This window comes from Mycteria americana, chromosome 2 (genome assembly GCF_035582795.1).
Source record: "Mycteria americana isolate JAX WOST 10 ecotype Jacksonville Zoo and Gardens chromosome 2, USCA_MyAme_1.0, whole genome shotgun sequence".
NCBI classification, from domain to species: Eukaryota; Metazoa; Chordata; class Aves; order Ciconiiformes; family Ciconiidae; genus Mycteria; species Mycteria americana.
The window spans coordinates 59,503,368-59,515,032 of NC_134366.1; positions in this window are offsets into that span (position 1 = coordinate 59,503,368).

The window sequence follows — 11,665 nt, forward strand, 5'->3', positions numbered from 1 at the left end:
CCTATAGGCCCCCTTTAAGTACTGGAAGGCTGCTATAAGGTCTCCCTGCAGCCTTCTCTTCTGCAGGCTGAACAACCCCAACTCTCTCAGCCTGTCCTCATAGGAGAGGTGCTCCAGCCCTCGGATCATTTTTGTGGCCCTCCTCTGGACCTGCTCCAACAGGTCCATGTCTTTCCTGTGCTGAGGACTCCAGAGCTGGACGCAGTACTCCAGGTGGGGTCTTATGAGAGCAGAGTAGAGGGGCAGAATCACCTCCCTCGGCCTGCTGGCCACGCTTCTTTTGATGCAGCCCAGAATATGGTTGGCCTTCTGGGCTGCGAGCACACGCTGCTGGTTCACGTTCAGCTTTTCATCCATTAGTACCCCCAAGTCCTTTTCTGCAAGGCTGCTCTCGATCACATCATCCCCCAGCCTGTATTGAAACTGAGGATTGCCCCAACCCAGGTGTAGGACCCTGCACTTGGCCTTGTTGAACCTCATGAGGTTCACACAGGCCCACTTCTCCAGCTTGCCCAGGTCCCTCTGGATGACAACCCATCCTTCTGGTGTGTCAACTGAACCACTCAGCTTGGTGTCATCTGAAAACTTGCTAAGGGTGCACTCGATCTCACTGTCAATGTCATTGTTGAAAACATTGAACAGCACTGGTCCCAGTACGGACCCCTGAGGGACACCACTTGTCACCGATCTCCATCTGGACATTGATTACCCTCTGGATGTGACCATCCAACCAATTCCTTATCCACTGAACAGTCCACCCATCAAATCCCTATCTCTCCAATTTAGAGAGAAGGATGTTGTGGGGGACTGTGTCAAAGGCCTTACAGAAGTCCAAACAGATGACATCCATTGCTTTTCCCTTGTCCACTGATGTGGTAACTCCCTCGTAGAAAGCCACTAGGTTGGTCAGACAGGACTTGCCCTTGGTAAAGCCATGTTCGCTGTCTCGAATCACCTCCCTGTCCTTCATGTGCTCTAGCACATGAAGCTAGGCTTCATAGAAAAGCACACTAGCTTTTCTGTGCTTCTAGGAGGATCTGTTCCATGATCTTCCCAGGCACAGAGATAAGGCTGACAGGTCAGTAGTTCCCAGGGTCCTCCTTTCTACCCTTTTTAAAAATGGGTGCAATGTTTCCCTTTTTGCAGTCACCAGGGACTTCACTTGACTGCCATGACTTTTCAAATATCATGGAGAGTGGCTTGGCAGCTACATCAGCCAATTCCCTCAGGACTCTGGGATGCATCTCATCAGGTCCCACAGACTTATGTATGTTCAGGTTCCTCAGGTGGTCATGAACCTGATCTTCTCTTACAGTGGGAGGGCTTTACCCCCCTGGTCCCCAACATGTTGTCCATTGACTCAGGAGGGGTGAGGACAGTGGTTGCCAGAGAAGACTGAAGCAAAAAAGTAGTTGTTGAGTACCTCAGCCTTCTCCTCGTCTGTTGATATTAGGTCACCATTCTTGTTCATCAGTGGAGGGATGCATATACTTCATTTGGAATAATTCTCTCCTTTTACTTAATAAAAATTACATTTAAATCATAATCCTTCCTTTTGTTTTTATCATTTGTTCTGTGCCATGTAAAGAAATCCACTACTTGCATCCTTGCTCTGACATCCTCTGAATGCATTTCTGGACAAGTTGCTTATCTTTTAGTCGCCCCAGTTTTCTTACCTGTGATTTTAAAGTCGTCTGCCCTCCTAAAGTGTGTTCAAAGGATAGACTAGTCAATATTTGCTTATATTTCGTTTGTCTGCTAAGTCATTCAGGGAAAAGGAGTGGTCTGTGCCACTTTCGTCCACTTCAACAGAAAGACAGGAATTAGGATGTTTGGTGGTATGACTTCTCTACAGAATTTCTAGCACTGATTGTCACTACCCTGCAGTGTCTTTTACTAGTCAGGCTGCAATATAGTGTCTCCGCTGCTGCTGAGATAAACTCTCTGGGAAGAAGTTTTCAACTTTTTACCATCTCTATACAAGTTGGTAGGGGAAATAGCATTTCCAGTGGAATGCCCAAACTTGAGTACAATGCTAGTAGTTGTAGCAAAACACCTTTTACCCTTTACATTGCTGCAGATCAACTTAAACCAAAAAGCAGGATGCAATCTGTTTTCTTCCTTTCTAAGTCTGCATGGATTCTTGAGGCACTAATGTAGTAAGTAGAGGTTGGATAGAGCATGTTTCCTCATAACCAGTTGCTGGTTTGACCTATCATGCTTATGCACAATGGCGTGATTCAGGCAGAGACCACAGACAGTGCCATAGGAGAGTATCTTTTTTCTTGCTGCTGGTCTCAAAGAAGCCAAGTAGTTTAAAGAAGTTCAATTTATAATGAAAGGATGAAAACAAAAAACCAATAGTGTCTGAAAAGGGATCAAATCCAAAACTCAGAATTTTCTAAATGGTGTAAAATTCCAGGAAGTAATTTCAAAGTCCAGCCCATAAACAACAAAAAATCCCACAGAATAGTAGTGAGAGTGACACAAAGTAAGGTAGATTATTCCAGTACACTTCTTAACCCTTTTTTTTGCTGTTTTATATCTTGAGGGCATTTACATCTTGCATGGATGAATTGGTATTAGCCAGAAAACAAAACAAAACAAACTACTCTGATTTAAGTCTTTTTTCTCCTGAAGAGCTGCCATTCATGAACAGCTGCTGTTCGCAAAGAACTGCTGTTTGCTGGCATTCATGGAGAGCTGCAGTTTGCATAGGGCTGCCCTTCGCGAAGAGCTGCTGTTTGCTGCTGTTTGCAAAGAACTGCCATTTGTGACGTGCTGCTGAATATAAGCTCCTGTCTCAGTTATGTCACAGTTCATGTCATAGTCGTGCCACAGTTTGTGTCACAGTTACAGATGGAAACTTAGATGGTAACTTTTTGAATCAGATCATGTATACTTTTTAATATCAAGTCAAGAGCTGTTTCTTCTCTTATGGCTTCCTTGAGTAGCCTTTCCAGCATACTTTGTTCTGATGTTACATCCTCCCACTGATTTTTTTCCTTCATTCTTGACATGTCTATGTACCAATATTCTCATTTAAAAGTAGGCATTCCAGTTACTCTATATTAATTCCTAGATTTCCTAAATTTGTGTAGGAAAACATGTTGGTTTTTTTTTTAATCCTTTTTAAATGACATTTGATTTTTTTTCTGACTTTTTCTTTGTTTTCTATTTGACTATTGCCATCTTCTGCACTAACTGCCTTTCAAGGCTAGATCAAAATGTACTCAGCAGCAAGCTAGAGTGAGGAACATGCTGTTTTCCAAGCAACTTTCCTTTCCCCCAGATTGCTTTTGTTATGGTACAGAAATAAGCTGTAGTCATCAGAACTGTAGAAATATTTGTACAGTAATTTGCTCTGGAATTCCATTTTATATAATCTCAAGCAATAGCATGATGCTGCATATTCTTTGATTGCAAACATGCTTTAAGTTTCCATCACCAGCTGACCATTCTTATTTCTTGCAGCAGTTTGTTATCTCTTCATTTATGCTGGTGCACTACTTGTAGAACTCTGTGGGAGAAGCAGCAAAGGGCTGTCATGGAAATGTCTTTAAGGGTTTTTGCTGCTAGAGAGAATGATCATCAAACTAATCCATCTGAGGTAATCATTAATCATTAAATAGGGCAGTTGCCTCACTCCAGTGTTGCGTTAAAAGTTACTGTCACATTACGTATAGGAGTCTGAGGAGTGGCTGGGGGGGGAGCCCTCCCGTTGAGTCACAAGGTTCAGACAGGACCCCTTTGCTTTCTAAACTCCTCAGAGAGGAGTCTAGGTGCGGCTAGATCCAGTCTTAGTCTCAGACTTGGTCAACGGTTTACTTTCTAAGGACTGTATAGGTATCCACCCCTCAGAATCAATGTTTGCCTGTCAGAGCCCTCTCAAGGACTTTCACTAAAACAGCTTCGCAAAGTTGAAGAGATAGATAAGGCGACAGTGTTAAAGTAATTTGGCAGATGCCCAATTCATCGTTATAAGTCCAGTCGCGTTCAGTATACTGAACTATCACGATTACGGATGCACAAATAACGCAATACACCTTCAGTTTAGTCGTGTTCCATGAACTAACACAGCCACACTTAAAGAGTCAGGTCATGTTCAATGAGAACTATCACGGCTAGAGTAATGAATAGTGCAGTTTATTAAAGCAACAGACACACAGGTTCTTTGGATTACCAGTGATAAATTCACTGTCTGCAAAGCACGTGCAAATACCAAGAGGATGAGTAACACCACTGGCTACAAACACGTTAAAAGATATAAAGCAATTCTGTAGAGGTTCCTAAGTTTCCTGGGGAGGCACTTGGTATAACCAAGTGTTCAAATCTTACCCAAAGGCGTCCCGATGGGGGGGAAGAGAAGCTCAGCCCGTTGACTGATCCCAGAAGTCAGAGTGGTACGTGATGGTATCTTCCCTAACATTCTCTCTCTCTTAAGCTATTTTATGTTATTTTTTACTTTTCAGGTGGAGCTTGAGTGACTCTAGTCATACATACCTTTGTTAGGATTGGTATAAAATTTTCTCGCTTCTCTTTTAAAGGTATAAACTAGAAAAATTCAAAGCGCAAGCTCAGTGAGGAGTGGTCGCACCTTGAAGGCAGGTAGCTTTTGGGATGGAGGTGTGTTTTGGTATTATAACGATGTTATAATGAGCAAAGTTCACCAAAAGGACAGCATTTTGTCAGAAACATGACAGACTGTTGGCCCAGGGTAGCAAATATGCATCTTATCGGTTCCGTGGTACCTTCAGGTTCCCATAGTATCACAGAGCCTGGCCACAGTGTCTCCACACTGCTCCACCCTCCCGGCAGTTCCTCTTAGAGCCAGCACACCAAGTTCCCCTGGCGTTGCTGACATCTAAGGTTGCAGGCCTAGGGAACTTCTGTGGAATGGATTCCTTGCATGTCAGCTGCACTCCACCCGGGAAGCTTCTTCAATGCTGTGCCTTACCTAAAAGTGTGAATACCTAAGTCATCTCCAGCAATTATTCCACATCCAGTTGGTAATCTTCTAGGAATATCACTAGGCTGGTATTCAGCCTCCTTAGCAATCCAGGTGCGAAGCAGTCAAAAAGCACTCTGCTCCCAGGGAAGGCCCTCATCCTAAAACTATACAGTTGTGCTCCCATTCAAAAGGGCCTGGAGGAGCATGCTGCTGTTTTCACTCTGGCTCAGGATCGTCACAGCAAATGCTGCTTGAGGGACTGTGGGCTGGCAATTTCTCACTTGAACAGAGCTCAGCATCATCTTAAGCCCACTTGCAAACATGTGGGCCTTGTGTTAAACCATGATGTGAGCACCACAACTTGGGGGCCATGCGTAAAGCAGAGCAAAACACAAACCTAGGCCACTCAGTTATAGGGCTGTCTGATTTTTACCATCTGCTATCAACAAAACTGCAGAATCCCATTTTTTATAATGTCTTGACATTACATATAAACAGGAGCTTGCTACGTTTCAATGTAAAACTGAGCTTATGATTACAGATAGTTGCAAATAAACCAGCTATAGTAGCTTTATGTGTATTTCAGACTGTTAGAGACTTAATGGCTACAATAAATATTAATCCATTTCCCTACATACTTCAAAGAGTAGGATATTTTTTAAAAATAGTTCATTGGTGGTGAGAGAACTGCCAACCAATGTTGTCTGGAATAACAAATACATCTTCTTCTGATTGAAAGACCCTTAATGTCACTGCAAGGCTTAGGTCTTTCTTTTGATTTCAGAAGGCTTTGGGATCAGGCTTGGTCCATGGAAAGGATGTAAGAGTCAGCAGTAGCTTGAAGTTTCCCTGCACGTGTCGTCTGCAGCTCTTCAGAGTCACTAAGAAAGGAGAATCATGAAGAGGAAAAGAAGAGCCATTAAGAGTTCATTTATGCTGCACTGTACTTGGCCTCTCTCAGCAGGGCTACCGAAAGAGGTGGCCACTTGAAGATGCTTAAGCTTTTCTCAGTTTTGCTGAAGAGCACCTGAGTAGGTTGTTTATTAGCAACTTCTTGTGCTGGCAGTGTCTAGAGCTGTCCAGTAAGAGACTTTGCTTCCAAAACATATTTTCCAGAGTAAAGACTAACCCTGGAAGAACAGCCTTTCTTTTGAGGACTGGGAAGTCATCAAATTACTTTGTTAAACACTTTAATTAAAGTCACTCTAAAGGCTGATCTTTTCAACACACTTACTGCACAGATGCAATTGCTGGGACCTACCATAAGTAGAAGTGCACCTAAAGGGGAGCAATGTCCCAGCTAATGCTTCCCCCTCAGAAAAAAGCTGTCTAGGGGACAAAGTTTGTCTAAGAAAGAGGGCCCTGGATCTGATGGCTGCAAGATTATCCTGTCAACTCTACTAGCTGAATGAAATATAGAACAGACTTTGAACTGAACTCAAGTATTTAGCTGCTTCTTAAGGTGTATTACTGCTTAACTTTTTGTGACTGTTTCCAATTCTAGCAATTATTTTCCTAACTACATTTTGTTGGTATAAAGCTGGGGTGTTTTTATAATCTTGCCTTTAAACTCTGTCTAGTCTGTAAATATACATAAAATACTCCTAAAAACTAACTTCATGTTGCTTTGGCAAATACTCACACATCACCTGCACTAATGAAGATATTAGTGTATACTGGTTTATCTTTCCGCTGACATATTCTATTCAGATAGAGCCTGTGGCCTCATCTTCCTCAGATTGCAAAGAGCTGGCTATAGGGTGCTATTAGAGGCAATCAGATCTGGTGAAATAAACATCTATGGGTGGGTTATAGAGTGTTGGCAAGCAGCTTTAACGCAGAAAGGGTTGATGACTTGGGAACACTCCAAAAACTTTGACAGGTTCTAATTCAGAAAATCATTTATCTGGAGTACTTCAGTATAGTCCTTTGCTTGAGTTCCTCAGGGGTGCAGGAGACTACTCCCATGTCCTAAGTTTGATGTCACAGTTAGGTTTTTAAAGGACATAGGTCCAAAGACTGTGACTGTCTAAAAGAGTTTTCTTGTAGTAGATTTTTTTAAGCAGCCATTTTGTCTAATTAGCACATCTGCTGTACAGCATCTCATCTGAGCTGCTCTGTCTGCTCCTCTTCCACTTAGTCCAGGGAAGGCTTGAGTTTCTAATGCAATATAAATAAATGACAACAGAAGAATTGTCATGTGTGCACAGAGAATCCAAGGTGTGTTTCCAACTGTTGACTTAATTGTATTGCTTTTGTTGCTTCTGTTTCTTGAATTACCCCACTGTACCTCCCTTCTAACATTACCAGATAAGTTGTAAGGCCTTATTTCAGTGTTTAAGCACCTGTGGTACCACTACTTAGGTGCCAAGTTAAAATTTCGTTTCTAGGAATACCAAGGTCTGCAGCCTTGAAAACCTATTTACAAATAAAATATGATAGAAGGAACTTTGATAACATTTCCTCTCCCCAAAGGCGTATAAACATGGCTGAACGGAAATATAAAAAAAAAAAAAACAAACCAAAAAAATAGTTTCTTCAGCATTCTAGGAAGCCCAAGGAATTATGCCCAAGGAATTCTAGGAGCCAAATGAATTACACAAAACAGACACCAAGACTGATAAGAAAAAGCGTATGGCAGTACATCAGAAGCTGTACAACATCACTGGAAGGTGCAGAACAAAAAATCTGCACAAGTGAATATTTCTTTGTAGAGATAAATACTGAGATAATTTGTATGAATAAATACTGAGATTGCTGATACAAACCAGGAATTTTCCCATAAAGGTAATGATTAGGCAAATCACCTGTTTACACAAGCATATATATGAGTCTCTCTGATTGTGGTAATCATACTGTGCAAATTAGATGAATGACTGCACAAGATTTTTCAATGATAGAGTGTGAAGCTAATCTATTTGAGTAAAAACCCACTGACTTAAACTTTGTATAATTATAATTATCATCCTTTCTCAATAAAAGCATTTGGAAACTTGACAGCAAAAGCAGTCTGACAGCAAGGCTGGAGTCTTAGGGGGAATAATAATATTACTTTGAGAATTTTGTGTGGGAGGTTTAACATTTGTTCTGCTTTCCTCTTTTCTCTCAGGAATATAAAACAAATATTGGGATGGTGCCATGGGAACTAGAACAGCATTTGTTTTTCTGGAAGCCCTCTTTTCTGCATTAACCTGCTGCCAATTATTGTTCTAACATGCAATTCTTATTTGTAGATTGCATATTAAATATAATGTAGAGCAACACTTCTGAAACTGAACAGTGCATTATGTCAAGTTTTCATACAGCTAAATCACTGAACCTTTGCGGAGTGCAACCTGGCTCTAAATGGAATAAAAGACTCGTGTCAACTGATGGCTCCTTTGACAAGGAAACCAAGAGTCATGTGCAGTTATTCTGAAGTTTTTATACCAGAAAATTGAATTTCATTATCCGTATCAGGGGTTATTCCTTTCTGAAGAAACTAACTATAAACAGGTTTCTCACCAAAAAAAGTGAGTAATCAGAAGCAGAATTGGTAAACTTGTCCTCGAAGCATTAACTTTCTGCTAATGCTTTGTTCGAAGAAATGAGAAGGCAAGAGCAACAACCTTTGACTTGGGAGGAAAAAAAAAAAAAACCACACACAAAACCAAAAAAGAACCCCAAAACCCCCGTGCACAACAAAGCTAGTTTTCCTATCTTTTTCTGAGGAGGATACTAGAAGGTAGCTAACTTTGGCAGGCCTCAGAACCTGGGGGGATTCCTGCTGTCCCAGCCTGCCAGATGCAAACCTGCTGCAGCTCCATGTCCCCAAGTCCAGCCAGTAGCAAGACTGAGCATGTATGCCCAGTAGGACTATTAACACAGCTGACCCCACAGATCACAGCAGATGGAAACAGTGTCTGGTTTGAAGTTTGTTAGCATTCACACACATAATTCAAGCACATCCATGGAGAAAATGGCTAGGAACAGGACTTAATAAATCAGGACAGAGAACAGTGATGGCTCAGTCAGACAAGCATACTGAGCAGCCACCTGTTTACACACAACTGACCTCTTATCCACTTCTCCCTCTATTTTGCCACACTTGTTCCTCCCCAGTCCATCTTGGTCCCTGCCTCTCCTCACCTTTGATCATTCCCTTTAAACATCCCATAATAAGTTTCACATGATCCCAAAATTCTCTTCCCCCTGTATCCAATAACTCCTATACCCTAGCCCTATACCCCTTTGGGCAACAACCTCCACAAGACATTTTTGGGGAGAGTTTCTTCCTCCATCTTAGTGGGTTTCACTCAAGGGTGAAGGTACATGGGGAAATATTGGTCCTAACTCTAATCTGCATGGACCAGAAAATTATGCCCCTAGCTACTTCTGTCTCACTATGGAGGCATCAGCACTCATTTTGTCAGTGTTTGGAAATACCTGCCTATGTGGAGGTATCACTGTGTACCTTGTAGAAGAGCAAGAAAGCAAGCAGGCAGAACCACAGCTTTGCTCTTCCTGGCAGTCGCTCACATGGCACAGTTTGGGACCTTATGACCGCTCCTGATTTAGTGAGTTCTCTTCCTTATGCGATGCAGCCAGTTTTTAGCTGCATCATGCCAACAAATCACTTGGTCCCTGGATACATCAGTTTCTGCATCTGAAACAAAGAAAATTCTGCATAACCTTGTGCAGTCCCAGACACTTCATGAAATCAAAAAGGCACATTTGTGCTTGCGTATGAACCCAGAGAAAGCCAACAGAGAGCAAGGGAAGAGCCAGAGGCAGAGAATTAGGCAGTCAGGCAGACTTCTATCAAGGAAACCTTTCCCCTCAGTTTTTAAAAGAATTATATTTGTCTCAGAGCAGTCATACTGAGAAACAATGCATCCTCCCTTGTTACACTTGTACTGAATACAGAACTACATGCTACATTACACTAGCAATTTTCAGCCTATTGGCACTTGGGAAAACCAGAGAATAGAATATAGTTCTTCCTTCTGGGATAAACACTGCCCGCTAGTGCATGGAGGAGCCCATGGACCTCAGTTCCATTTTGGTAACAGTTCCAGCCCAGGCCACTTTGCAATGGATTGACCTTCCTGAAGTCCCTGGGTCCTGGCAGCAGCAGGAGCAGGACTACTCAGCAAAGGGGGATGAGCTGGTGGTGGGGGGTAATCACAGCACAGGTGCTGGTACCAATGAGGGTGCAATCCCACAGGCTTTGAACGTAGCGGGCAGCGCAGGGTGCTGAGAACAGGGTCTGTTGGAGGTCCCCAACAGGGCAAAGTAACCCATCAGATCCGGGGTCCACCCACAAACAGCAGGATGTGGGGCCAGAAGCAGGACTGGTGACTAAAGTACAAAGTACCTCCAAGGGGCCCACTCAGTAGACAAGCTACATACAACATAGGTCCAAAGCTGACCCAAGAGCCAGAACTTCAAACAGGCACACCTACCGCACAGCTCAGGCAGAGAGTAACACCCCAGGCCAGGGCTTTGATAGCGCTTCTGGGCCTATGGGCAGAGGATGTGGGTGGGGACCCCACGTGAGGCTTCTCAGGGCCATTAAGGTGGCCCTGGTGCCCTCAGAGCCCTGACGCTTGGCTGATGGCATGTGCCCCTTAAAGATAAATCGGGTAGTGCCACCTCAAATGTACTTCATGGTGTTGTTTCTGCATTTTGAAACAAAATAGAACTTGGATGACGTAGGATTGCCTGCAAACCTGCTTTGCAGCTGTTGCAATAGCTTAAATACTTGGACTCTTGTCTAATGTAAAACCTTCTCCACACGCTTGGTTGGATTTGGGAACGTTCTGAAGGCAGTTAGTCAGATTCATAAATGGGAGGTGAGCCAGGTTTCACTTCTCTGATGGTGCCTGTGGGATTCACTCTGTGGAAAAGATAGTTCTTTAGCCTGTAAATGCTACTTTTTTCTTCCCTTTGTTAGCTTTGTTCTTCTTCTACCATTTTGGTCAGTGTTGTTCTTTAGTTTGCATTCAATACTTGTAATAGCATAATATGTAGTGTGTATGGATGGTCTGTTACTTTTCCTCTTTTCAGTCATCCACATCTGTTAACTGGGAGGCTGGAGTGCTCAGCCTCCAGCCTCCTGAAGGCTGTCGTGAAGTGATTAAGTTTATTTACTGAAGTGATTAAGGTGCATTTTATAATATTTGAAAATTTTCTTTGAGTTACTGAAGTAAAATGTGGACACTTAGTGTGGATGTTTGCACAGGGCATATTACATTATTTTTTTCCAGCTTTGTTCAACATAGTACTAAGGATTTTCACAAAAAAAACATCAGAAAATGTGACTGATGTGCTTGAGCCAGATCATTCCTAGTTTTAGAATAGTCTATTCCTGGCCTTGCTACTGGCTGTTAAATAGCTTTGAGCAACTTATTTAAGCTTTATCTAAAGTGTATTGAGGCAGCATTCATGTGGGTGCCCTTTGAGATCAACCTTCGTATCTCTGTAATGCCCATGCTTTCAAACACATCTGGGGTATTACAAAAACAGGTCTGGGGGACAGGGGTGCAACAGTAGAGAGGAATTCTTGGCCTGGCCACTATAGTAGCTACATTAGGCTTGTCAGAAGACTCAAATCTGCCTAGCAACCAGTGATATCATGGTCAGGATGACACTAATTAGTCACAGCATGATTTCTTGGCCAGTGTCCTATTCACACACCTGCCTGATGGTACTGTGTTCAGTGGGAGTTTTTAT